The sequence below is a fragment of the Eucalyptus grandis genome, chromosome 2 (assembly GCF_016545825.1).
Source record: "Eucalyptus grandis isolate ANBG69807.140 chromosome 2, ASM1654582v1, whole genome shotgun sequence".
Classification (NCBI taxonomy): domain Eukaryota; kingdom Viridiplantae; phylum Streptophyta; class Magnoliopsida; order Myrtales; family Myrtaceae; genus Eucalyptus; species Eucalyptus grandis.
Genome location: NC_052613.1, coordinates 32,968,558 through 32,995,976, shown reverse-complemented (window position 1 = coordinate 32,995,976; position 27,419 = coordinate 32,968,558). Strand labels below are relative to the sequence as shown.

The 27,419-nt window shown below is 38.2% G+C and overlaps 1 pseudogene; it reads left to right on the top strand.

Annotated features, from left to right (window-relative positions):
* Positions 1–4,036: 4,036 nt before the first annotated feature.
* Positions 4,037–25,239, top strand: LOC120290647 (annotated as a pseudogene).
* The last annotated feature ends 2,180 nt before the right edge of the window (positions 25,240–27,419 follow it).

The window sequence follows — 27,419 nt, the reverse complement described above, 5'->3', positions numbered from 1 at the left end:
GCCCGAACATGAGGATTCTTCGTCTTTAGAAGAAAACTTTCTCAAAATGCTCTACTCATTTTTCGAATCTATGGAGAAGCTCCAAATCTTGGACTTGACTGGCCTATCTTTTACCTCCCTCATTTTGTCGATGAAGTTACTTAAAAACCTCATCTTGATGGATGCCATTTGGAGAATGTGACTGCTCTTGGAAAGCTGAATGGATTGCAATTCCTAAGTTTCTTCAATTCTAGAATTTCTCGGCTGCCCAAAGAAATTGGTGAACTAACATAATTGAGATTTTTGGACATGAGATTGTGTTCCATGCTTGAAGTTATTGAAAGCTTGGTTAATTTAGAAGAATTGTCTATGGAAGAGAGTTTTGATCAGTGGGAGGCCGAGGATAAAACCCCGCAAAACAACGCTAACCGGCTAGTTCAAGTACATGAATAAGTTGACCACTTTATACATCGTCATTCCTTGTTCAGCCAATCTCTCAAGAAACCTACCATTTGTGAAACTAAGGGTGCGCATGGCAACGTTTTTATTCCAAGGAACTATTTTTTTTTTGAAATTGTTTTTTTTATTCTATTTCTACTCCAAGAACAATTTCTGAGTAAAATAAGGTATTTGGTAATTATAGAAAATTTCTATTCTTGGAATAGAAAAAGAATAGAAATGTGTTTAGTAAAAATTTATAAATTTTTATATTTGTTTGTTCTTTCTTCTTACTCACGGACTGACCGCCGACCGCCGACCGCCAAATCACGACCGGCGCACGAACGCGCACGACGTCCATCGCACGACCGCCGCACACCCATCGCACGACCGGCGCACGACCGTCGACGTCACCACCGATTGTCATTTGCAGGATTGCCGCTTGCAACCCACGACTGCGGTTGGGGGCGGCGGCTAATAGGCTGTGTGCGGTGGTCTTGTGGCAGCCGTCGGTAGCGATACTCGGCGGTCGTGCAGCGGTAGGCAGCGGTCGTGTGGCAATTGGCAACAACAGGCTGTCGGCGGACGGTGGCACTGATCCATAATTCCAACTCGGTGAGTTAAAGCATGGAAAAACACGTATACTTTTTTAAATGATAGTGGGAGACAGAGTTATCGACCCTGAATTTAAGATCCTCGTGGATAGAGTGGTCGAGAATTGTGGAGGCTGATTCTCTCTGGCTAAAAGGTTGAAGTGTGGAGATTCTCTTCGACCTATAAAGAACGGTCCGATGCTAAAAGGTTAAAAGATGTGGAGATTTGTCTCTCGGAGACTTGGAGGGATGCCTTATCTACTGCATGGGCTTGGGTTTATATAAAAAATTCAACAAGACCATCGAAGACACTAGAAAGAGGTTGATTATGGATTGACGTCGCCTCCTTGACTCTTCTTTGTTGCTAGGCAATGATGGCCGGGCCCAGTTGAGCATGCATGACATAATTATTGACGTGGCCATCTCTATGCATGACAAATTTATTGACACGGAATAGAACGCCTTGGTCGGGAGAAAGGATTTTATGTTTAAAGAATGGTCACAATATGATCTCAGAAAATGAACCGCAATGGCCTTATACTATGTTCTTTTTTTTTTTTTCTTACTATGTTGACATTAATGAATTTCCTAAAAAATTGGACTGCCCGAACATGAGGATGCTTCTCTCATTAGAAGATAACTTTCTCAAAATGCTCGACTCATTTTTCGAATCTATGAAGAAGCTCCAAGTCTTGGACTTGACTGGCTTATCTTTTACCTCCCTCCCTCCCTCGATGGAGTTACTTAAGAACCTCACAACTATGTCTTGATGGATGCCATCTGGAGAATGTGACTGCTCTTGAAAAGCTGAAAGGATTGCAGTTCCTAAGTTTCTTCAATTCTAGAATTGCTCGGTTGCCCAAAGAAATTGGTGAACTAACAGAATTGAGATTTTTGGACTTGAGATTGTGTTCCATGCTTGAAGTTATTGAAAGCTTGGTTAATTTAGAAGAATTGTCTATGGAAGAGAGTTTTGATCAGTGGGAGGCCGAGGATAAAACCCCGCAAAACAACGCTAGCCTGGCTGAGTTCAAGAACATGAATAAGTTGAGCATTTTATACATTACCATTCCTCGTTCAGCCAATCTCTCAAGAAACCTACCATTTGCGAAACTAAGGTGCGCATGGCAACATTTTTATTCCAGGGAACTATTTCTTTTTTCTTTTTTGAAATTGTTTTTTTTTATTCTATTTCTACTCCAAGAACAATTTCTGAGTAAAATAAGGTATTTGGTAATTATAGAAAATTTCTATTCTTGGAATAGAAAAAGAATAGAAATGTGTTTAGTAAAAATTTATAAATTTTTATATTTGTTTGTTCTTTCTTCTTATTCACGGACCGTCGACCGCCGCCGTACGACCGGCGCACGAATGCCGCACGTCCATCGCACGACCGCCGCACGACCGTCGCACGACCGGCGCACGACCGTCGACTGTCACCACCGATTGTCGCTGTAGGATTGCCGCTTGCAGCTTACTAACTGCGGTTGGGGACGGCGGCTAATGGGCTGTGTGCGGCGGTCTTGTGGCGGTCGTTGGTAGCGACAGTCGGCGGTCGTGCAGCGGTAGGCGGCGGTCGTGTGGCAATTGGCAACAACAGGCTGTCGGTGGACGGTGGCACTGATCCATAATTCCAACTCGGTGAGTTAAAGCATGGAAAAGCACGTATACATTTTTAAAGGATAGTGGGAGACAGAGTTATCGACCCTGAATTTAAGATCCTCGTGGATAGAGTGGTCGAGAATTGTGGAGGCTTGCCTCTTATGATTCTCTTAGTGGCTAAAAGGTTGAAGTGTGATGAGATTTGCCTAAATGGAGGGATGCCCTTAGTCTCTTGGGGACTTGGCATAAGGGATGCCCTTATCTACTGCATGGGCTTGGGTTTATATAAAAAATTCAGCAAGATCATCGAAGACACTAGGAAGAGGTTGATTATGGATTGCCATTGCCTCCTTGACTCTTCTTTGTTGCTAGGCAATGATGGCCCGGTCCAGTTGAGCATGCATGATATAATTATTGACGTGGCCATCTCTATGCATGACAAATTTATTGACACAGAATAGAACGCCTTGGTCGGGAGAAAGGATTTTATGTTTAAAGAATGGTCACAGTATGATCTCAAAAAATGAACCGCAATGGCCTTATACTATGTTTTTTTTTTTTTTACTATGTTGACATTAATGAATTTCCTAAAAATTGGACTGCCCGAACATGAGGATGCTTTTGTCATTAGAAGAAAACTTTCTCAAAATGCCCGACTCATTTTTCGAATCTATGGAGAAGCTCCAAGTCTTGGACTTGACTGGCTTATCTTTTATCTCCCTCCCTTCCTCGATGGAGTTACTTAAGAACCTCACAACTATGTCTTGATGGATGCCATCTGGAGAATGTGACTGCTCTTGAAAAGCTGAAAGGATTGCAGTTCTTAAGTTTCTTCAATTTTAGAATTGCTTGGTTGCCCAAAGAAATTGGTGAACTAACAAAATTGAGATTTTTGGTTCTGAGATTGCGTTCCATGCTTGAAGTTATTGAAAGCTTGGTTAATTTAGAAGAATTGTCTATGGAAGAGAGTTTTGATTAGTGGGAGGCCGAGGATAAAACCCCGCAAAACAACGCTAGCCTGGCTGAATTTAAGAACATGAATAAGTTGAGCATTTTATACATTACCATTCCTCGTTTAGCCAATCTCTCGAGAGACCTACCATTTGGGAAACTAAGGGTGTGCATGGCAACGTTTCTATTCTGGAGAACTATTTTTCTTTTTTCAGAATTAGTTTTTTTTTTCTATTTCTACTCCGAAGACAATTTCTGAGTAAAATAAGGTGTTTGGTAATTATATAAAATTACTATTCTTGGAATAGAAAAAGAATAGAAATGTGTTTTGTAGAAATTTATAAATTTTTGTATTTATTTGTTTTTTCTTCTTAGTCACGGACCGCCGCCCGCCACCGCACGACCGCTGATTGTCACCGCCGACTGTCGTCACTGGATTGCCGTCTATAGCCCTCCGGCCGCGGGAGGGTGCGATGGCCGGTGGGTTGTGGGCGGCGGTCCTGCGGCAACGGTCAGCGGTCGTGTGGCGGCAGGTGGCGGTCATGCGGCAGTCGTGTGGCTGTTGGCGACGGCAGGCTGCTGATGGACAGTGGCAATCGTCGGTTGGTGGGCTGTGGGCGATGGTCGGTGGGCTACAAGTGGTGATAACTGTCGCCAGTGGTCAGCTGCCAACGATGGCCACGAGCGGCAGGAGGTAGCCGACGGTTGGTAGGCGGTCGGCGATGGCCGCAACAAGGAAGAAGCACAAAAGAAAAATAGAAAAGAAAAAATGTACTTATTTTTAGAAATTGTTCCCGAGAACAATGAGTTACTTTTTTTATGTTTCTTGTTTCCATTCCAAATCTATTTTCTGGTTACTTTTCTATTCCGGTAAAATGTTAGTTACAAATATTTCAAATATAAATTGAAAAAAAAAATGCAAGCAAATGAACACGAATGTTGCGATGATAAATCACCTGAGCTCGCTTGAATTGCTGCCACACATTGCCCTTAATAAAGAGAGCGATTGCTGAGCTTACCATCATCTTCCTCGTTGGCTTAAAGATAGGAGACCTGAATTCAATAGGAAAACCTTAATTTAATCTGAAAAATGAAGATTAATCACCCAGTATGCATGTTCCAGTGTCTCTAAAGCAACAATTAAAGCAATTTTTAAAATCTACTATAGTCATCCAATTGGTGAAGTAGAAAGAAAATTCAAAAGGAGCAGATTTGGTACCAATCAAATTATAAATGTACAACCAAATTTTTGAACACTAATAAGATATCAAGCAAGAGAGTTGCCGATTGAAAAAATAAATAAAGAAAAGATTGTTGACATTCGAATTTTTCTTTTAACAATAAAAAGTTAAAAATATCAACAACAAAAAATTAATAAACAAGAAAATTAAAACATATATAAAAAAAGAAAATGAAAAATGAATGATAATATAATAATAACAATGAAATTCGGGTAGGCCATTTATGCCTGGCCCGGTTCCTTTAGTAAGATTCCTGGCCCACTCAGTCTTAATCCCTGAATTAGCCCAATTTCCCTCTTATCTTTCTTATTTTTAATCCAGCCCAACCCTTTTCTTTCGGCTTTCTCCTTTTCTCAGCCCATTTTGTTGTTTCCAAAGCCCGGCCCTTTTGCCTTTCTCCTCCCTGGCGCACACGCGCGCCTGTGAGCAAGAACGAGACGAGCGGCGAAGGGAGGAACGGTCCAACGAGAATGTCCGTGAGACTCACAGGCAGGTGAGGCGAGCGAATCCACTGTTCTAGAAGGTTGCTAGCCGGCGTATGGGGAGTCGGGCTTAACGGAAAAAGATTCCGTTCGAGCGAGAGAAGGAAAAACGGCCGAGAGAAAGCAACCTTTGGAGAGAGAGAGAGAGAGAGAGAGAGAGAGAGAGTTTCAGATTTTCAAGCTCCGTTCTGGTCGATATCTTTGATTCGAGCTCCGCTGCATTTTCCTGAGGCTTCGAGCGAGCCGAGCCATGGCCGAGTTGAGCGACTCAGTGTCCACGTCGACGTCGACGCCGTACCTTTCGAAGGGAAGGAGCGTGTGGTGAAGACGAGCGAAGATTCGGTTTCCGTGTTCGTCTGCGGCGATCGGGAGAAGCCCGCTCTGATGACGCCTCCCGACGTCGCTCTTAATTATACGTCGTGTTTTTAAGTGTCGATGACCTTGCAGACCAGGTCGTCGAAGTGCTCGATTTCTTTGGGCTGAAGGAAGTTCTGTGCTTAGGTGTAACGGCCAGTGCTTACGTCCTGACTTTCTTTTGCGCACAAGTATGAAGAGAGGATTCTTGGTCTGATCTTTGTTTCCCCAATTTGCAAGGCACCTTCATGGACTGAATGGCTTTATAGCAAGGTGTTGCTGAACCTCTTGAAGGAGTTTCTTCTCCAGCGGTACTTCAGTAAGGAAATTCGCTGCAGCATGCACGGTTCAAAATCCGACCTCGTTCAAACTTGTCGAAAGTCGCTGGGTGGAAGATAAAGTCTGAATGTCGTGCGCTTTCTTGAGGCCGTGAATAGGAGGCATGATCTGACAGACAACTTGAAGAATTTGCACTGCAAAACAGTCATTTTTGTGGGTGAGAGCAGTCCATTCCATGCTGAATCAATGTACATGAGTGCCAAAATGGACAGGAAAGTCTGCGCTCTTGTTGAGGGGGGGATCGTCGGCCACGAAGGAGCTCGGCTGAAGAGAGCTTCGCTGGAGAAAAAAAAAGGGAAAACGAAAAAAAGAGTGAAGACGAGAGAGAAGACAATGACTCCATTTCCGAAGCAGGTAAGCTCCTCGCTCCGAACGCTCTACTTTGCCCTGTTTTTGTTGAAGCTGAGATAAAATATTCATTCATGAAATCGTGAGTGACTTGTATGAAAATCAGGTCGATTTGCAATGAATAATGCCGAATGAAAGTTTTATTTACTACGTGTAGATCGAGAAATGCATTTCAATCGAATCTGGAATTGATATTTGAAAATGCCTTCTATCTGTTTGATGATTTGCCAGAACGAGACAGTAAACTTAGGATTGTGTAATCGATGTTTAGAAACTCAGATTGGCACTCGAATGCTTCCACGATTACTGAACTGTTTCCTCTTTGTGTTTTTTCTGTGATTTTTCTCGATGTTATTGCATATGCTTCAACTTTCGGGTCGGCCATGGATGAGTCCTTGCGTTGGAGATACCGTTTCCTTACCGGCGTTGCCCACGGTTAAAGGCCATCACCGTCAGTTCTCTGTATCCTTCTCTCTATTGTGTGCGCGTATTCCTTATGCCGTTTGAGAGTTGTTAATGCTGTTTTGGCCAGATATCGATGGCCATTCGAAATCGAGTTTGTCTCGGCCATCGCCGGCGATAGGTCGGTCCTACATCACCGACGCCGGCTCGATTCGAGTTCAACGGCTGCAAGCATTGGTGATGGTTCGGCGAAGGAGAAGTTGCAGGCGAAGAAGATATCATTGAAGAAGTAGAGCTTTGGGAAGAAGACCTGCAAAAGGGGAAGAAGAAACAAAAATAAAATGAAAAAAAAAAAAGAATTAAAAAATCAATAAAATAAAAAGAATGAAAAAAGCTTTACAAAATTCGGGTTTATTTTGAGGTGCGTCGGATCTGGATAGGCGGATCGGGCTGGTGGATCGGACCGGGTTACCGTGGTCCGAATTCCCTTTCTAGAATATAATAATAATAAATGTTTAAAAAGGTTCAGAAATCATAAAAATCATTAAAAAAATTCTTTAAAAAATTCCAAAAAAAGATCAAAAGATTCAGAAAATCCGAAAATATTAAAAAATTTCGAAAAAAAAAAATTAGAAAATCAGAAAATTCATCAAAAAAATCAGAAAAGTTAAAAATTCATAAAAAAATTCTAGAAAATCCAGAAAAAGTTTTGAAAAATCTTTAAAAATATAGAAAATTCAGAAATTCTTGGAAAAAGCTTTAAAAATTAGCTTTTCAAATAGTTTTCTATTAAATTTTGGAAAATCCAAAAAAATTAAAACCGGAAATTGAACAAGCTTTTAGGGTTTTACAATAGGGACTTTGGATTGCCATTTTTTTTAGAAACGATATTAGGATTACTTGTGTGTTTTTTACTTCAATTATACTTGATTGCGCATTTCAATATCTTGAGTGTTATTTTTTTTAGAATGGTTAGGATGAAATCTAAAAAATCTTCGATAAGTTGCTATGGCATTAGTTAGCATGCAATCGAGTTAAGTATCAAAAGGGCATTAGTCTTAGGATTAATGTAATCAAGTCCTTGTTCCAAGATCTCTAGTTGCGTGTGAAATGAGATATTCTCCCGTATCTCATTAGCAACTCTTTATATAGAAATTTGTCTATAATTAATTAAATAGGAATCGAATGTCCAAATGTCATAGGAGGGAAACCCAATCAATTGAAAGTCATTGACATTGAATTTGACAATATCTCTAAACTTAATTTCTCTCCCTACTAAGGGGTAGGTTGTGACAAAGATTATGTAGTTTTTCAATTGTGATTTTCTTGTACCATTTTACAAGTACAGCTCATTGCAAAAAGCCATTCACAACACACACACACGACCTATATTTCAACTCTATTATAGTCAATGCTTTTCTTTCTCATGATTTAGATCTCACTAAAAATTTAAAGTTATTATAATGTCACTATGGGCTTTTCTGGAGTTTCATGTCTCTTATGGTCAATGCCTTTTTTCTCTCCTCATGACGTAGATCTCGCCAAAATTCTACTGTCATTCTAATATCATTATGAACTTTTCTAGATATTGGCTTATCAATTATAAACATCCATTTTTCTCCATGCAAATATGACCTTGGAGAAGATTAAAATTTACGAGTTGTATCTATTGGGTTCAGCCCAAAACCTGATTGGCCCATGAATTATGTCTTAGTTTGATCCAAATTAAGTTTAAACTACAGATAACTCACAGGACCAAAGAGGCCCAAAATAGGACTGTATTTGCTGTTGTTCCGAACTTCCGAGTCTGGCTATGTTTGAGATGAGGGGGTAAGGTAAATTATGGAAGAAAATTTCAGAATTTCACCATTTTCCTTCCCAACAAAATTTTAAATTCTTCTGCATTTTCCACCCAAACTGTTACTTTCTCCATTTCCTTTGCTACCCAAACATTGAACAAGGAACTCTACCATCACTAATAAACCGAGGCCAACCTTTCCAATTGATACATCACCTCCTCTTTCTTGTGGAAAGGGCCAAAATAACTAACAAGAACATCACATGAGTCTACACGGTCAAATACGATAGGCTTGCTATCAGCTACAACAAGGTGGAAGTTCCAAACTGCGAGCCATCCACTAGCTATATATTTTCAAACATAGAGTAATTAATTGATAAACTTATTCTCTTGTGCAGACTAGTTTGAGAAAATGTAGATGGCGATGAAATTACTTTTTAGGCCCTTACGATTATGTTTTGTGTTGTATGAATCGTAACTTGAGAAAGGAAATATTAGTCTCTTTCTACGCATTTGTAAGCGAGAAGAAAGAATCTTATGGCGTCCTTATGTAGATTATTAATCACTAATCAAAACTTGTCCTTATTTTTTTTTTGTTTCACTAAAAACTTGTCCTTATTAGATGGGAAGGTTTTGAGGAAAAAGTCTTGGTTTACTAGGCCATACCATACCAAAATTTTCAGAAAACGTGGTCATTAGAGAATAATGCCTTCTAGTTGAGTTGAAATAAAAAATTCGAAGCATGCCATTCTGACATTTTGCAGAAGTTGTCAATAAAATGGATGATTACGTACGTGGCTCTTGAAGAATAGCATCATGTAAATATTAATTTCCACTATGAACATCTTGACTCTATCATAAGCATCGATTCTTTTTTAACCAACTACCTAAGTCTTGATTAAAACTTTTTTTTAGCAAAAGACCATTTATTTGGGACGCACATTAGCAAAAGACGAATTTGACTACAGCATTAATTGGTCCGAAAGTTTCCTTATGCTATCCAGATAGCCCTCCTACTAGTTCCAATTATGACGATATCGTGATTTTTTGACTTGGTTATGCTTCACTATTCCTTTCTTGAAGAAACGTTTCTCCAATCTAATGAAAACCGGTATTGCCTATGCTTTTAAATGTGCTGAGAAATTAAGGTTTTTTCCACAATCGACCCCCAATAGAATACGTTGCGGATTTGTTGGAATTTTAGGAACCGTGAATACAAATTTTCATTTTTCTCTTCCTACGAAAACGCTTTCAATGTGTATTTGATAAGTCCCGATGTACATAATTCAGGTAACTTACATGTATTCATGTGGATTAATTGACTTCAAATGTTTGAGTTCCCCATGTTTTTGGTATTAAAAAAAAAAATTTTGGTGAAGAAAAATCAGCTTTATTTAGGACAACAAAAATTCCCCAAGACAAAAATGTCATAGTTTGTGACATATTGCAGTAACATCATAAATAATAATTTTTTAAAAAAAGCAAGTACATATACATATTGGAGGGACAAAAACAGCCCAAATCGAGGAAACAGAGCTAGTTTGCGGTTCCATGCAATAGCTCTGTTGTGGGCCTTTCACCTACCCTCACTCACCCCAAGTGTGGATGGTTACTATACCAACCTACTCGGTGATAATTGGGACATACAAGCACACCCCAACGTTGAGTATTGTAAGGCTCCCAAATTCCCTATTTATCTTTGTCTTCCCGATAAAGAGGGAATACGATATTGAAATTAGGACACACATATGCAAAGGTGTGTTTAAGTCTTAATGACATATACATCTCGTATATGATTAAAGGTTGTCATGTTTAACGGTAGCCATGAGTATTTTGGCAAGTATGATAATGCGAAATAGCTTAAATGGTCATTTGTCAAATACTTGGTAGATTCTGGGGTGGTAATTTAATTACTATATCTGAAAATTCTGACAAAAAGATTTGGTCGAAATCATTAATACACTATATTGAACATGGTGATGAGTATGATTAGTAAGATTAATTTATCTAGTCTTTTGTGGGCTGATATTATGAAAGCAACTTTTTCATATACAAAATGTGTCTCTTATCAAAGTTGTCTCATAAACTTCTTTTGAGTTATAAACTTGACATAAATTACTTGAATTATATGAAAATTAGAGGTGTTATGCAAAAGTGAGGTTATTTAATCCAATTTTAAGTGCGTTAGAATTCAAATCCACTCGGAATTATTTTGTATCTTATCTAGATTATTAAAGGGGTATTGATTTTATGACCCTAAAGAAGGTACAAAAAATTATGGAATCACATAATTCTAAAGATTGACGTAATTGTAGAGAGGATAGCTGCTCTCGAGACTATTAAAGATAATAGTATGATGGAGATTACTATGTTTTTGTCTTTATCTATACAGATAATTATGGAATCTCCTGTACCATAAACTAAACTTGTTGAGGTTCAAGGTACTATTCTTGATATAGTTTATAATGAAATTTCTTAAACCTCTCAAGTGCAGAATGGAAGTGGTTGCAGCTTTATTAAGGAGATTTGTTAGGGAAAGACGATCAGTTATATCATCATACTATATAGTCTATGAAGCATGACAATATCCACTACATGGTTGTTTTAGCAACTTATATAAATGTCGTTTCTTGTTCTCAATTAAGTATGTGATTAGATGCCATAAAATGCGGTATACAATCTATGAAACATCATAGTGTTTAGAAATTAACTTACTTGCCTAAAGATCATAAGTTCATTAGTTGCAAATTGGCATACAAAACTAAAGAATTTCAAAAATGAATTTAAAGCCAAATTGGTAACTAAAGTTTAACTCTGAAAGATGGGTGGATTGTTTATAATGAAGAAATAATTATTTCTTTAAATATTCTTTCAGAGTGAACGTGGCATTAATAATTTATTTTGATATAAAGTTACGCCAAATAGATACAAAATCTATATTGTGCAACTGGATGATTTTGCAGTAGATTCAAGTAAACTTGTGTGTAGAAAAAAATTCATGGTCTTAAGCAAGACAATATTATTAAAGTTTCATAGTGTTGTTATTTTGTTCAATTGGGAACAAAGTAATTCAATATACTGCAAGATCAGTGGGAGGAAATTTATTTTTTCTCATACTCTATGTACTTGATATTTTGCTTACAAGTTGTGATATTGAGACATCTTATATCATTTGTACTGAGGTCTGTAAGGATTATTTTTTGCCATATTATATTAGATTTTCTCGGAGGACATTTGTTGATTGTATATTGGAAATATTAAATATACATCATTGCAAGCCAGGAATTGCTCCTGTTGTTAAGGGTGATGGACTAAATCTATCACATTGTCCTTATTTAGATGTTGAAAATCTAATTAAATGGTGTACCTTGTGTTAGTGCACTTAAAAGTATAATATATGCTCAATTTGCACTATAAGGCGAGATATTTGTCAAATCCAAGACATGATCACTGGGTTGCTGTCAAGAAGGTTTTAAAGTACTTAAAGAAGACAAGAGATTATATGTTAATTTACAGACATGTTCAATTCTTACAATTAGTAGGGTATTTAGATGTAAACTTTGATGGCTGTTAGGATAATATAATATCAATAACAAAATACAGATTTATGTTAGTAGGAAGTACAGTAAACAAAGAGTAACATTCTTTTAGGTTGTCACTTGGGCTATTAGGCTCCAAGAACCTCATGACGGAATTGACCGTTTTAATTTGATGGATAGACGAGAGGTCTCAAAGAGTCTAAATATATGGTGTTCAAATATTTTTTTATGAAAATGACTTATAATATAACATATTTTCAATGTGTAGATCCACTTGATAAGTCATGTCATTAACATGGATGTACTTGTTGTTTATAATTCAGGTGTTACAGTTGGTTTGATATGTATTCATGTTGAATACATATTGATAAATTAATTGCATAAACCTTTGACTTCGGTTATTAGCCTTGTGCATATGTTTGAGTTCCATAAGGACAAGACATATGTTTTTGGTATGACAAAAAAAAACAAAAACAGCCTCGCCAAATCGAGGAAAGAGCTAGCCGGGCTCGGGCGACTCGGTTCCATGCAATAGCTAGGCTGGCCACCGGCCAAGCTAAGGAAGAAAGATGAAAAGGAAAGAAAGAAAAGAAAGAAAACATAAAACATAAAAAATAAAACAAAAATGTGTTAATAAAAAGATATAAGGTGGAAGAAGTTATGGAAAATGCCTTTCACCTACTTTGATGGTAGTTTTCCAAATTGGGACATACAAGCACACCCCAACGTTGAGTATTGTAAGGCTCCCAAATTCCCTATTTATTTTTGTCTTCCAGATAAAGAGGGAATACGGAGAATAGCACGGGATTTTCCACCCTTGGGCGGTTCTCCCATCTATTTTCTCCTTAAGCCTTTTAAAGACTTGCTCAAGTCTGACCACTTTTCAAATGTCCTATAAATAAATAAATAAATAAATAAGCACTTACTCTTAAACAAGGAACAAAATAGCCGCCTTTATTTTTTCTGTCTTAATGAACCTACGTGGTAGCTGACAAGGTAAACGGTGCTTCATGTTAAACTGATGTGTCGTTTCTTATTATTAGAAAAGTATAAAATAAAATTAATAATTTTAAACTCAAAATAAAATGGCTTTTATCAAAGAGAAGAAGAAAAAAAAAAAGAAAACTTAGAAGCAAAGAGAGGAAGCGGGTGTGTTCGGTAGTGGTGGCCACACCACCGTCGAGGTAAGCGTGGCCACAACTATTACCGCGTCGCCTTTGGTGCTCTTTTCGAATCCAATGGGCAAGGCCAGCATCGGTTCCTCCGCGGAACGTAGAAAAAAAGGCGACCATGGAGAAAGCACCATTCGCAGCAGGGCTGGGCACTGGGTCTCTAGTCTCGTCTTGCTCAGTCTCACAATTTCTCTTATTTCTCGGCAAAAGTAGATACATAAAAGAAGGGTAATGGACGCCCGCTTATAGCGACCACATGAGTGGTGCTGGCGATCACCGTCGAGGCCGCTTGCAGACCTTGCCTTTATGGGGCGAGGAAGTTGACCGATCTCTCAAACATTGATTATGACCCCGACAACGAGGGCAAGCTCATGCTCACGCCCCTTGAATCGCCCTTCTAACCCAAAACTTATAAATTTAAATCCAAAGTGCATCGATGGTTGCTTCCATGTATCTTCTAAAACCGTTTGATCAATGCTCTCTATTGTAGTATTAACGTCCGACTAATGATTTCTCATTTTCACTGTGACTATTTTTTCGGGTATTAAAAATAGGGGCAAGAGGTTGGTATTTCCTTTTCTCTTAGTACTACCGTATTATCAGATATCAAACTATAATCTCAATCTAACATTGATGAAGTTGGCTTTGAAACCAAGAGGGGGTTACAGCTGGACTATTAACATTCAGAGTTAGGAATCACTCTTGGTCTCAGGACATCACTAGTCCATAAAGTTCTCCGGCCTCCAGAAGCTTTTTGATCCACAATAAAAGGGCAATAATGCAAATCACTATGGCCAGAACAATGGCCGATGAAAAAAAATAAAAGCACGCTAATTACAACATTATCAAATCCCCTAGAATCGATTTTGAGGGATCAGCATCGCCAACCTCAGCCAACCATCGCCGCCAGCTGTTCAAATTCATGAGCTCAAGATCCACACCTTATGCGATGTTTCTCTATGTAAATCGAAAGGAATAAAGGGAAGGCAAATGTGACATTTGCCTTTGCGTTAAGATTCCGTTACTTATTTTTTTTTTCTTTCATCTTTGATTAAAAAACATTTTCTTTTGAGTTTAAAATCATTAAGTTTTTTTATGTTTTACTTTTTCAATGATAAAAACAATGCCACATCAGCTTAGCATATAAGCATAATTGGGCTCGTACGCTCATCGAAAAAGATAATAGTGGTCATTTTTATACGTCAAAAAGAATACGGGCCTTTGTTATTCCTTTCTTATAAATACATGATTCTTTTTTATCTGGATTTGGCCAGAACTTCAAATGATGATTCAACCCACGACCGGGCCCTAGTGCTCTTTGTTGGCATCTTGATATGTCCAAGTTGCAATAGCATCATGGGAATGAAAAAAAGCCATTGCGGTTGTCACCATCGACAAGTCAAAAACGACCGATTACGTTTGGGCTTCGGTCGACAATGTCTTTCGTTCCCTGCTGTTTTCGCCCGTCAGGGTGTCCACTCGTTCGAGGCAATGAAGAGACAGTGATTGCCAAGCGAACACATCATCTTCCTCGTTGGCTTAAAAATACAAGATCGCAATTCGACACAAAAACCTCGATCCATTCCGCAAAATGAAGATAATCACCTGATCCGCGCATGTCCTTGTGTCTCTAAAGCAAGAATTTGAGCAAATTTTAAAATATACAATATTTATATCATCATTATTTTAGGACAGTCCAAATAGGTGAAGTAGGAATCAAATTCAAAAGACGGGACGAGTGGAAACAAACCTCAGAAAGAGATGAGAGGAAGAGAGCATGCTACTGATCAAACAGATCCACGCTTCAAACCTCAGAAAGGTTGTATACGGCACTCGACCTTTGTCTTAAGTCTATCATAATCCACGCTTTTTTTCCTCCTAATTTAGATCTAGCCAAAAATTTAATATCATTGTAATAGCACTATGGACTGTTCTAAAGTTGGACTTATCAACTATCCATGCCTTTTGCCTATATGTGGGTGGTGCAACTTCAAACAACTTGCACATTATTGGTGGTATTTGAATAGGTGACCTCTAAGTCTTGATCTAAAATTTTCTTGATATCCCGACCAACTGTGCCAACTTTTACAATTATTTAAAAAAAAGAAAAGAAAAGAAGATGGAGATAAGAGAGAAAAAGGTTAATGAATTGGGTAAACATCTTGTTTTCACTTTGAAGGTTCTATTTCAAAATGGAGAGAAAACTTAAGGCAGACTATGACGTGAATAAAATCATAGACTTGATCGACCATTCAAGACTAGGTTGAAACTATTACAAGGTTGTTGACTTAAATTGAATTTTTATCCCCACATGTCACGAACAGAAGTGATGATATGAGGTAATCCTCCTTTGTCTGCCGACTGCCATTAAATATGACTGGCGAAGATTGAAATTCACAAGTTGTGTGTATTGGGCTCAGCCCAAAACCTAATCAGCCCACTAGTTGTGTCTTAGTCTAATTGATGCCACAGACAACTCGTAGGACCAAGGAGGCCCAAAACAGAATTGTATTCCCAGAAGTTCCATGTCTTTGCTACGTTTGCGATGAGGGGGTGAGGAAAAATTATAGGAGGAAATTTCGAAATTTCAACCTTTACTTTCTCGAAGAAATTTTAAATTTTTCTGCATTTCCCACCCAAACATTCATTTTCTCCATTTCCCTTAATTTCCCAAATATTAAAAGGAGTAACTCTGCCATCACTAAATCTATGGTGAATATGAAAAGTGATGAAGTCATACGGGAAAATTGGCCGGAAAGGACTGAATTGGCACAACGTAAAAAATTTGGACTAAAAACTAAGACAAAAAGTTTAAAACTTTTTTATTAGGTCTAGGGTGAATCGGTGTGGCCGTGTTATTTATTTTAATTACCTATGCTAGTCATAATCCAGTATGTCTTTTGCAAATATAATAATTACCACATTAAAGCAGCATAATCCAAAAAATTTATCCTGTGGCTGTCGTCTCTGAAATTCAACTTATGCAAAAATTTAATGAATATGTAAGTGTAGATTTCATATTGACAATATATGACACACTTAGCATGCATTAATATAAAAAGAGCACGAAAGAGGGACGCTTGTCCGATTTAAAGTAGTTCAGCTGAAATCAGTGGCCAGTCCACCCCTCAAGACTGTTCAGGAATTGTTTTGATTCCACTATATTTGAAGTTTCATAGAAAAGTTGATTTATAAGGACCTATTTGGTAATTGGTCAAATAGTATCCGATTCTATTTTTTTGTTCTGTAGAAAAAAAAAAAGGAATAGAAATTTGTTAGGTAACTTTTTTGTTCCCGATAATAGATTTGGAATAATAAAAAGTAAAAAAATTGATTCTTTGTTCTTGAGAATAACTCTAGAATCAAGCCCATTTTCTTTTTTTCCTTTTTTTTCTTTTTTTTTTTCTTTTCCTTTTCTTCTTATTACTTGAGCCGGTCTCTAACTAGACAAGGGCTAGCAAACTCACCGAAGCGTCGCCAACCCCTAATGAAACTTGACCTTGCCCAAATTTGGTGAGGCTAAGCTCACCCAACCATCGGCGAGGCTCGATCTCACCCACCCACCGCGAGGTTGAGTCTCGTTGGTGGCTAGGCAAGCTTGGCCCCGTCAGATCTATGCGAGCTTGACCTCGCCCTTGCCTAGCCATAGCGAGGCTCGAACGACAAGGCTTGGTCTTGCCGGGGCCGGCGACATGCTTTGATGATCAACTTAAGGAAGAAGGAAACAAAAAAAAAAAAAAAAAAAAAAAGAGAAAATGCAATAAAATTATTCAAAAAATTAAAAGAAATTCTAGGTTATAAAAGTATTTTGAGGATCGTACCAAACACATATCTATTCAGAGAATAGAAATTTTGGACAGTTACTAAATACATTCAAATAATAAAAAATTCATCCAAGGAATGGAATTGAAAAAAGAAGAAGAAGCATTTCTAAGTAGAAATTGTTCTAAAAGAATAGAATGGTTACCAAATGCACCTTAATAGAGCTAGCACTCCTCTACAAACAAGGTGAATCTTTTTACAAACAATTTTTCTTGCAAGAAGTTGATTTGCAAAGTGAATACAAGAGAGATTTTGAAAGTATTTTCACGTACACATGTCCCAAGATGATGAGCTACCTTATTCGTAGGAAAGCAAACTCTCCTGACTAATCCCCGTCAAGGATGGCAGATCCCAAGGCGTTACTAACATTCGGATGTCCATTCAAAAGATGGCCTAGCACTAATTAGGTTGGGTGAGCAAAATTACAATGTATATTGCAAAGCTGGGTATTTGGCCAATCCTAGCCTATTATCTTGCAATTACTTAGCCGGGTACCTAGATATGTTTTTAGACAGGAGTCGGTTTTCTTTAATCCTTTCCACCTTGCACAAACTTACAGAAAACACATTAAAAGGATTCATAGCGATTACAAATATACAAAAGATAGTCTTAGAATCATCAAAATTAATTTAAGGTCAACAATCTCCAATTTCTTATGATGACAAAATCACCTTTAGAACCTCAAATTAAACCCCCTTAACGTAATATAGAGGAAATAAATCAAGTGATTACATCACATATAATAAAACATTATTCTATTCCCCCTTTGTCATAACATCAAAAAGGGCTTTAAGGTGGAATGTATCATCAAACACAAAAAACCCATTTGTGTAACAAAGATATTCACGAAACATCAATTCAACACAAGGTTGACAATTATTAAGTACAACACAAACATATAGCAAGTTCAACATAAAACAACTTCAACATAAATTACAAATCAATCTCAATGTGAGTTTAAAATAGAGTAGGAGGAAATGGAGGCTATTCAGGAAATAAGTGAGCTGAAGAAAAAATTAGGCAAAATGGGAGACCAATGTCCTGCTGAAGTTGGTGAAAAACTTCTAGCAATTCATTTCTCACCATATGAATTTCTCCCTGAAGGGAACTTAACTCGGTTAGAAAGTGTCTCAACTGATGGCTAATCTTGTCCTCATCCTCATTTTCATCAACTTCAATGACTCTAAGAACGCGTTAATGGTGTCCTCACCCTCCGGATTAGGGTTGGCCATCCCATCCATTTTCTCTTATCTAAGTTCCTTGTCGCCTCTAGGTGTCCATACTTTTTAGTGTGGACTCTTCAATGCATTGACCATCAGATGAAGTTTCACCCTTGAGATCACCATCAAAACCCTTTAAGGTAAAAGTAAGGGTCATCCCATCCATTAACTCCATTCCTTTTGAAACAGTGCATAATCGTTGTATCAAGCATTAAGTCACTCAGAGATACCTCAAACTCATCCTTAATCTTGAACATCAACTTAAGTCGGTCCTCACATGCATCTATTTGAAGAAATAGGGAGCAAGCAATGCATCACAATCATATGAAGATACATACATTGACATCCAAATGTTGAATCTTAGGAAGTAATTGCCTTACTTGTTCATTAATATATCATTTCTCATAGTCATGTTGGTATCAACGACAATTAATATCTCTCGAGACCAACATATAGACAGTTGGTTGCTAATTGTTTCTTGTTTTGTATAACAGCGCATGGCTTGTGAAATTGTGGATAGCTGCTAGTTTCATAAGTGGGGCTTATTATTTCATTTAGGATTAGTTTCGACTTCCTAACGCGAGCTTGTCTGCTTAAGACAAAAGTTAGAGTCAGTAGTGCTCATTATTAAAAATAGCCAATCAACTATTTGCCCTTTGGTCACTAGTACCTTTTCAATTGATTTTACAATCACAAAATCTGCATCCAGATAAGCATGAAGAGCAAAAGATGAATTTCTCGAATGCCACACTCTTAATGATGATCTATCTTTAAAATATCTAAAAATATGTTTAACGGCTATCAATATATAACACTTGGCATGCGTGGATATAAAAAGATGGTAGGGAAGAGAGATGCTCAATGTATTTATACTCTTTTGGCCCATATTGCTCATAATCCTCTCCCAGGACCTTCTGGGAGTATTGCCCAAACCGCTATACTTGAGGCCTAGCACAATGGTTGGTATGGTTGGTTTATATAAGAGCCAACACTCCCCTATGAACAAGGTGCAGTCTTTCTAAACAATTGCTTCCAAAAGTTTAGTCTCACAAAAAATTGATTTACAGAGTGAATACAAAAGAGATTTTGCAAGTAATTTTCATGTACACGTGCCCCAGACAATTGTTTACCCTATTTATAGGAAAACAAACTCAATTAGCGCTTACTAACACTATAAATAGCTAGTTTTTCGACCATTGAAGATTCAGGTTTCCAAAAGAAATGGCCAAACACGCACTAGATTAGGTAGAAAATATTCAAATTTGAACTCAGCGTAAACAGGTATCTAGCCAGACCTTTTTTCAAACCAGGCCAAGCCTTTTTTAACTCTTGCTAGCCTACCCATAACTGTAGAAAACATATTCAAATAGCTTGTAACAATTACAAATACGCAAAAGTGTGTTTTGGAATCATCAAAATTTATTTAAGGTCAACAAGTACAAATTGTAAATAAAAGGTGCAACTAAAGATTATGTATTGCTATCAAAAAATTAAATTTGATAGATGTTACTTTTTAACACTTTAATCTATTATAGGAATTGGGGGAAAAAGAATACAATACGAAGAAAAACAGCCCTCGGTTGATCGTAGTGCTCGGTACCAAAAGAGAAGAACCCATCCGAAGAAAGAGACGTCCACGAAGAACACAATTGCCGAAGATTTCTTTTCTGCAGATTTTCCAGCGAGGCACCGATGCCGAACCATCCTGTCCATCCGTGAGTCACAAAGACCCGAGCCTCGCCGAGCATCACTATATCACGTCGCGAGTAGCCGTTTGAAGTCCAAATTTTGTTTTTCTTCTTAATGACGCCCTCGTCTTGGGTGCCGTCTTTCTTTTTGTGCGGGCGTTGGCTTCTTCCCGCACTCCACAACGTGGTTTGGGAATTGTCCTGGATCGATTGAAGACTGCGGGAGCACTCGTTGATGCTGCTGTCAAAGCTATCACCAGTGATGGATGGATGCAAGTGGGACACTTGGAAACGCCAAGGCAGCAGCGAAGGAGTTGACGGTGAAACACAGCTTTCGAGTGATGAACATGACTGAGAGAGAGACCTCCTTTCCCTTCTCTCTCGCTTTCTTCTCTCTATTGTAGCTCTATATATGTTGACCTTGACTTTTCTCCTCGGCAGTTTTTCCCTTCTTTTGTATTGTTTTTTATTTTCCCAAAAGAATGAATGAAGAGCCCCCAAAAACCTTGAAAACGAAGACAGAAATTTTTCTCCTTTGTCTTCAATTTTTGACCTAGAAAACCGAGAAAAGCCCATTTGGGCGGCCGTATATTCAATGTATGGCCTCCTTCCTCACTCTGTAATGTAGCAACCTATTTATAGGTGAGTGCACTAGGGTTTTAGATCAACATCCATGAGGATTTTTTCGAATGCAATATTCCTTCACCGATTTTATTCAAGATTGTGATAGAATTTTTCTCAAATTCCAAATCTTGCAAAGATGAGCTCGCAATATTTTTTGTCACACTTACCCTATCCGATGATATTGAAAAATCCCAATCATATCCTGGAAAATTTCAAATCTCTATTTCTCACAAGATAATTTTTGGTCATAAAAGAAAACAAGCTTGGACCAATTTGCTCCCTTCATGGGCTTAGTCCAACCTATCAATCTAAAGCTCAAAACCACCAATTCGAACCCATTCATCATCGGTCCAATAAATGCAAAAAATGCAAATTAAAAATAAATGCACCTAAATCTATATGCTATGCAATTAATATTTTTTTTAGGGATAAAATTAACCCATAATTTTTTAATGCAATAAATGACTAAAGGGGTCGCCAAAATTTAGGTGTCAACAGTGTGTTTGCTTGCTTCTTTGGTTAATCTTAAGGAGTGTCGGTAGTTAGCCATGTCTTATAGACAATTGTTCGTTTCTTTCGGTTATCATGCTTGCTACGATCGAAGTGGCTGCTTTTAATTGATAAAATGTGTCTCCACAGTAAGATGTTGAAGCAAGCCTTTTGCAACTAATGCACTAATAGTGTTCTAATGCATGGTAGGTGCTTAATTTCCTTGATAATGGTACTAGTGCAGTATAATGGTTGAGCAAATAATCAATCAAATGTGGGGTTGCTCTATCCTTCATCAAACCGCATATGGATTTTTATTTTTTTTTTTTTTATGAGGGTTAGCTTTTGGTAGACGCCGTTTAGTAGGTAAGACTCAATTTTCCGTTATTGTTTTTAATAGGGTATCATATGCACAGTCTCCCAAATCTTTCATCTACTGAGATTGTGTCAGTTGGTAAGCTTGACACTTGTTTCATTTGTCTAAATTGCCTTATTTAGCACCATGAGGTTTCTTTGGAGTTGAAGAATATTTGGATGATGATAATAACCGACCACACATTTATCAAAGGTGAAGAAGTCCCATAATCCAAATAAGTAGATGTCTAAATTTTTACTATATATTTATTGCATGAAAAAAAAAATTGAGGACTGCCCTCGGGCCCTAGCAAAAATTTCTTTTATTAAATTACATAGCGTATAAATATTAGGAGCATTTGCATTAATACTAATAGAATCTAGTTAATTTTTAAAAACCAAAAAAAAGAAGGGAAAGCGCTCTTCTTTTCCCCGTGCGGGTCGGCCCATTTTCCCATTTTCCCGAGCCCGGCCCGTGCACCATTTCTTCCTCCTCTCCTCTCGCACGCGTTCCGCACATAACAGCGCAGGGAGAGATGGCAGAGCTACAGCGGTAGAGGAGGGCGTCCTAGCCACGATTCCAGAGGCGGCCCTTTGCTGGAAATGGACCTAACTCGGTCCCCGGGAGAGAGGCCGTGGAGGACGCACTCACCGGCTGGTTTTCTTTTTTTTTTTTTTTTTTAAAAAAGAAAGAAGGTGGCCGAGAGAGGGAGGACGGAGGGGGGGAGAGAGAGAGAGAGAGAGAGCCGGTGGCCACCGCACCTCGATTGGGCCGACGACCCGCCGACGCGTCCTTTTCCCTGCACCGAAGTCACGGAAGTTCTCGGCTCGTTTTTTCTCTTCAATTTGGGGTTAGATTTCCTGAGGATTCTTCGGGACGTGCAAGGTGACCAGACGTAGTCCGATTTATCGAGTTCGCCCCGTTCGCCGCCGCCGAGCTGGGTAGGGAACGCCGCGGGCCGCCGCCTTGTTCCTCCCCCTTCACTTGTGCTCTGTTTCCCCCCTGTTTTGTGGACGCCGGGCCGGGGTTTGCGGCCGTCCGGCTCACGCGAAACCCGGCCCCGCCGGTTCCTCGTTTGGTCACAGTGTATGTCTTGAGTCGTTTGTCGAGAGTCCGGCGAGGGTTTCGGCCCGTTTGAGCCGGGAACCCCTCGTTCCAGTTGCGCGCCTCACCTGTTCGTTAAAATGCCCTGAGTCGAGCTTGTGTTGATTTTCCCTGATTTTGGTTTGTTTCCGGGCGTTTGTTGGCCATTTGCCATGTTTGTGGACTTTTCCCGCATCCGTGAAGTGGTAGCCACCGCACGTTGGTGGCTCAAGGTGATGGCCGATGGTGCCATGGCGTTTGTGAGTGAGAGATGTTGCAGTGGTGGTAACTGGTAACAATGTCCGAGTGTGGTTGACCAACTGCGGAGGTCCGGTGAATGAGTGTGTTCGGCCGACTGTGAAAGGAGGTGTTCTGGTCTGAAGTCTTGGTGTTGCTTTAGGAAGAGTGGGCTTGGTCAAGTTTAATGAATTTTGGGCCTAGATAAGTTTTATGGGCTCGGGCATATTTTGGGTCACTAAGTTTGGGTTGGACTCGGCCTTGGAGATGTGGGGCTTGTCTGGGATAAGTGGAATTTGGGCTTAAGTCGAATATAGGCAAATACGGGCTGATTTTGACACTTAGTGAACTTGGGCTGGAAATTGGGAAGGTGGGCTTGGGGCTTAGGGGACTCGGGCTAGGTGAAAGAAGAGAACAGCCGGTTGGGCTTGGGGTGGTTGACCCCGATCATGACGGTAGCCCAACCGGGGGCGAAGCCCTGGCCTACCCTTGCCTGAACCGGGCGCTAGGACCCGACCCGGGTCCCTTTTTAGATTAAAAAAGCATTTAAAATTATGTTTTAATTAAAAAATAAAAAAATCGGATTTTTTTTTAGTTTTTCTGAAAATTAGGAAAAAGATCACAATTTAGAATTTGAGCAATTTTCTTTAAAATGTGCAAAAATCTTTGATAAAAAAATTAAACAAGTTCTTAAGGATTTACAATAGGATTATTATTTGCAATTTTCATTTCAATTATTACTTGATTGTGCACTTTAATACATTGATTTTGTTTTCTTTTTAACATAGTTAGGAATGGAACTCATAAAAGAAGGCTGCCTAAATATTTTGGTCGATGATTAAACAAGATTAGGTCTCAAAAGAACACTAGTTAACTAATTCAGTGTAAATACTGTGGACGCATAGGGTTAGCAATATTCTTATATTTAGTTAATTCCACATATCTCTTAGGATTATCCTTATATCTTCTTACTCCTTGATTAATTATATTTGATATTATGTTTATCTTGTTACCTTAGATAACCATTATATAAAGCCTATAAATAGACTTGTGTAATTTTCATTATGATATATCAAAATATATTAAAAATTCCCCATTTCTCTTTTCCGCATTATTACATTCAACTCATAGGAAGTGAGATATACTTTATGATTCACTTGGTTTCTAACTAACCCAAATAGGTTAGTAGCGACTCTTCCTTTGAAAACCCTCATAGCGTTAATTGGATTTAATATCGAGTATCCCAATGTCATGTGTGATAGGGCTTCAAAAAGTTCGTGCTTGACCAAGCGCTTTAGATGCACTTTTAGGCAATACCCCTAAAGCTATGTCTTTTTTCCATCCGGATGGAAAGGGTAGCTCATGACAGTGTCCTTGAGATTTCCAACATAGTGCTCATTTAAACATACTGGCCTTTTTGGCCGTTGGCTGGATTTTCGCAGACTGGGCTAGGGAACTTTATGTGTGAACTGCTTCCTGTGCTCCAAGAGAGAGGGACGAGTTTGAAGGAAAAATCATAGCACTAGTCCAGTTTTTGATTGACGGTGGCATTGATGTTTATCTTGACCGATTTTCCCTCCTTGGGCATGATCTTGTTTATGTGCATAACTTCTAATGAGAGTATAGCAACATCTTTGACATTGTTTTGAGAATATGCAGGATTTAGTGTTGGATCTTTTGCTGGTTACATATAGATAATATTCACTATTTGTTTGACAGTAGCGGAATCAGATTTTGTTTTGGCTTAATTGAAACATTTGCCTTCTAGATTCTTGAATGAGCATTGTGATGGCTATCATAGTTTCATATATATTTCTTTAAGCTTACGTGGTTTTCAAACATATGGATGTCCAAGCCAAGATGGTTGGTTCCATCCATCTTCTTTTAGCGGACAAATGTTTCCACGATTAGGTCCATAGTTGTTGACATCCCGAAACGTGGATTAGCAAGAAGTGTTCTACTGAAATTATCTGAACTTTAAGTTAGTATAGTTGTCTACTCTTCATTTGTTTGGTCATTCTTTTCTATCTATTTTCTAAGTTTGACTATCTTGGACAAGAAGAGTAAGATTCATTAAAAAAATGAATTCATCGGACCGCTACTTTCTGAATTTTAATTCGTGTCATTTGGCGGAAACTAGAGCCAGCAAAATGGATGATAAATTCATTTTATAACTCATTTTAAGTTCTAAAGACTACAGCAAGTCTGGAGACTTATCTCGTAATATAGCCCAAAATCCGAATCACCAGCTAACCCTACGGTTACCATAGGCCCATGGTGTATTCACTTTAGGAGCAGGGACTGTTATAGAAGAATCTCTAAGACATTATATCCAATTCCATAATTCACGGTTTAGAACTCTTTGTTGATAGGTTGAAGGAGTCGAAGGCATCATGGCTGCTTATGCTGGTGCTTTGCATAATGATGCCTTGGCAGGTCCCACTTTATTTGGTCTAGTGATCAATGGGGCAAGTGATCAATAGGGCTGCTTAAATAGCTGGCCAATCACTTTCTTATAACAATAGCAAATACTACGTTTTGCTCATAATAACAGTAAAATAGAAACAAACATTCGATCTTTCTTAGCTTTTATATGTTTTTCTGCACAGCTGATAGAAGTTTACCTCCTTGTTTAGGATGGAGTTCTCACGGATCAATAGGAAACCATGGATGCATTAGTGAGGGCATCAGATCTTCCACTCTCAATTTTGATAGTTAGAGTTGGAGGTGCAGATTTTACACAAATGAAGGTAGGTTTGTTTTCCATGGTTTAAGTAAAACTTCCTCGCGATTGCTTTTAAGAACTATATTGGAATATCTCTTCTAGAGAGGATATAGAGAGCTTAACAGTCTACAATTTTTATTCCCATCATAAACTTGATGGTGACCATGAAATTAGATGGAAAGCTCTACTAGTCAGGTGGCCACGAGCGACATTGTACAGTTTGTTCCAATGCGAGAAGTTCATCATAAGTTAATTTTCTCACGATCTTTTTTGTTGATGAATCCATTAGTTTTCATTAAATGAGATAGATGTTCAAGTTCCCATTAATACCTGACTAAAACCATAGGTTTCCATCCTTATTAATGTGAATTCGTCATAAGATATCATTTGAGTAGCATTTGAATAGGGGCAATACTGTTCGGTAGATCAAACCAAAAGAGGTTGAAAACCTGGCATTTATGGTAATGTTGTCATGGTATGGTTGGAGGATATTAGAGTCGGACTCGGTTTCTTTCTTGACTTTGTAGGTTCCTTGGTTTCGATAAGCTTATTCATTTGTTTACCCATCCTGGCTGTATTCTATCTTGGCATATTATCTTTAAAGCCATTTGATATAAAGTATTTTGTTTCAACTGATTAAATCTGGATCAGAGAAGCCAGTATTAGATTTGAAAATTCAATTTGGCTGCTGCTTTGTTTTTCTTCTTTTTAAAGGTGATAATAGGAAAGGTTTTGCAATCAAGCACAAATTTATCAAAACAGTCTAACTGTTGCTGATAAATCTTCTGTTTTTCTCTCGATAGTAACTTACACAAAATTATAATGTTCTTGGCAGATGGAAGCATATCAGCGGTTCAAGCTCTTTTGGAGGAGCTTCCTAGATAATTCCTGACTTACATGCAGCCTAGAGACATAAAACCATGCACTCATACACCTCCTTGAGAAGTTCTTCAAGAAGTGCCATTTGTGCTGTAATTTCTTGTACATCACAAAAGTCAAACAAAGGAAGGATAATGCTCACGCTCAAATTGTGTACTTCTGCTATTGAAGCGTTGAAGTTCAGTAAAGAACAGTATTATTTGCTGTCAATGTAACTTCTCTAAAAGCTAAAGAAAAAACAGGAAAGGGCAGAAGCGGTCTCATTGCGCAAGTGTAGTTCCTATAAATTGCTAATCATACCGCAAGTATGTGAATATGATTCACATCTTCGTGAATACAAGTGTCATTTAATTTCGTCATTTTTACTGAAGTACCTAGGTGTGATGGAGGAAATTTGAAAAAATAAACATGACACTTGCACTATTTATTCGCATCCGGATGAGTACATACGCATAGATTCATTCAACGTTAACCTAGAGTTAGGATTGGATTATTGAAAATCTATCTTTCTACACATAAAAGTGGATATTACCCGTGTGAGGGTGACCTACGTGCTTGGGCGAGCTTTATCTAATGATCTAATTTTTATGATAATTTTAGCATATTTTTATTAGTATATCTTGAATTGAGGATTATGATGAGTTCCTGAAAAAGTTAAGCAATATAGAGTTACCTATTTTGATATAATAACCCTTTGACCCTAAATCGAGGACTATAATATTTTTATTAAAATATTTTCGAAAATTGAAAACCAAATATGACATATAATACCCCTTTTTTGATAGATGATATTAGAGAATCAATAAAGAAAAAATATCCCTTGCTACTAGAAAATTTCCTAAAATAAAAAATTGCAAGTATATTGCAAGTAAGTGAATTACAAAGCAATGAAAATAACTATTAGCTAATGAATAGATAAAGTTACCTGCCTTTAAGAAAAAAAAAACTAAACAACATGATTGCCCATAATTCCACATACAAAATGATTAAATGTGTAATCAAAGATAATTATCGCGACCTCCCTGTAGCGGGTAGAACCACCTAGGGGTTCGGCTAATG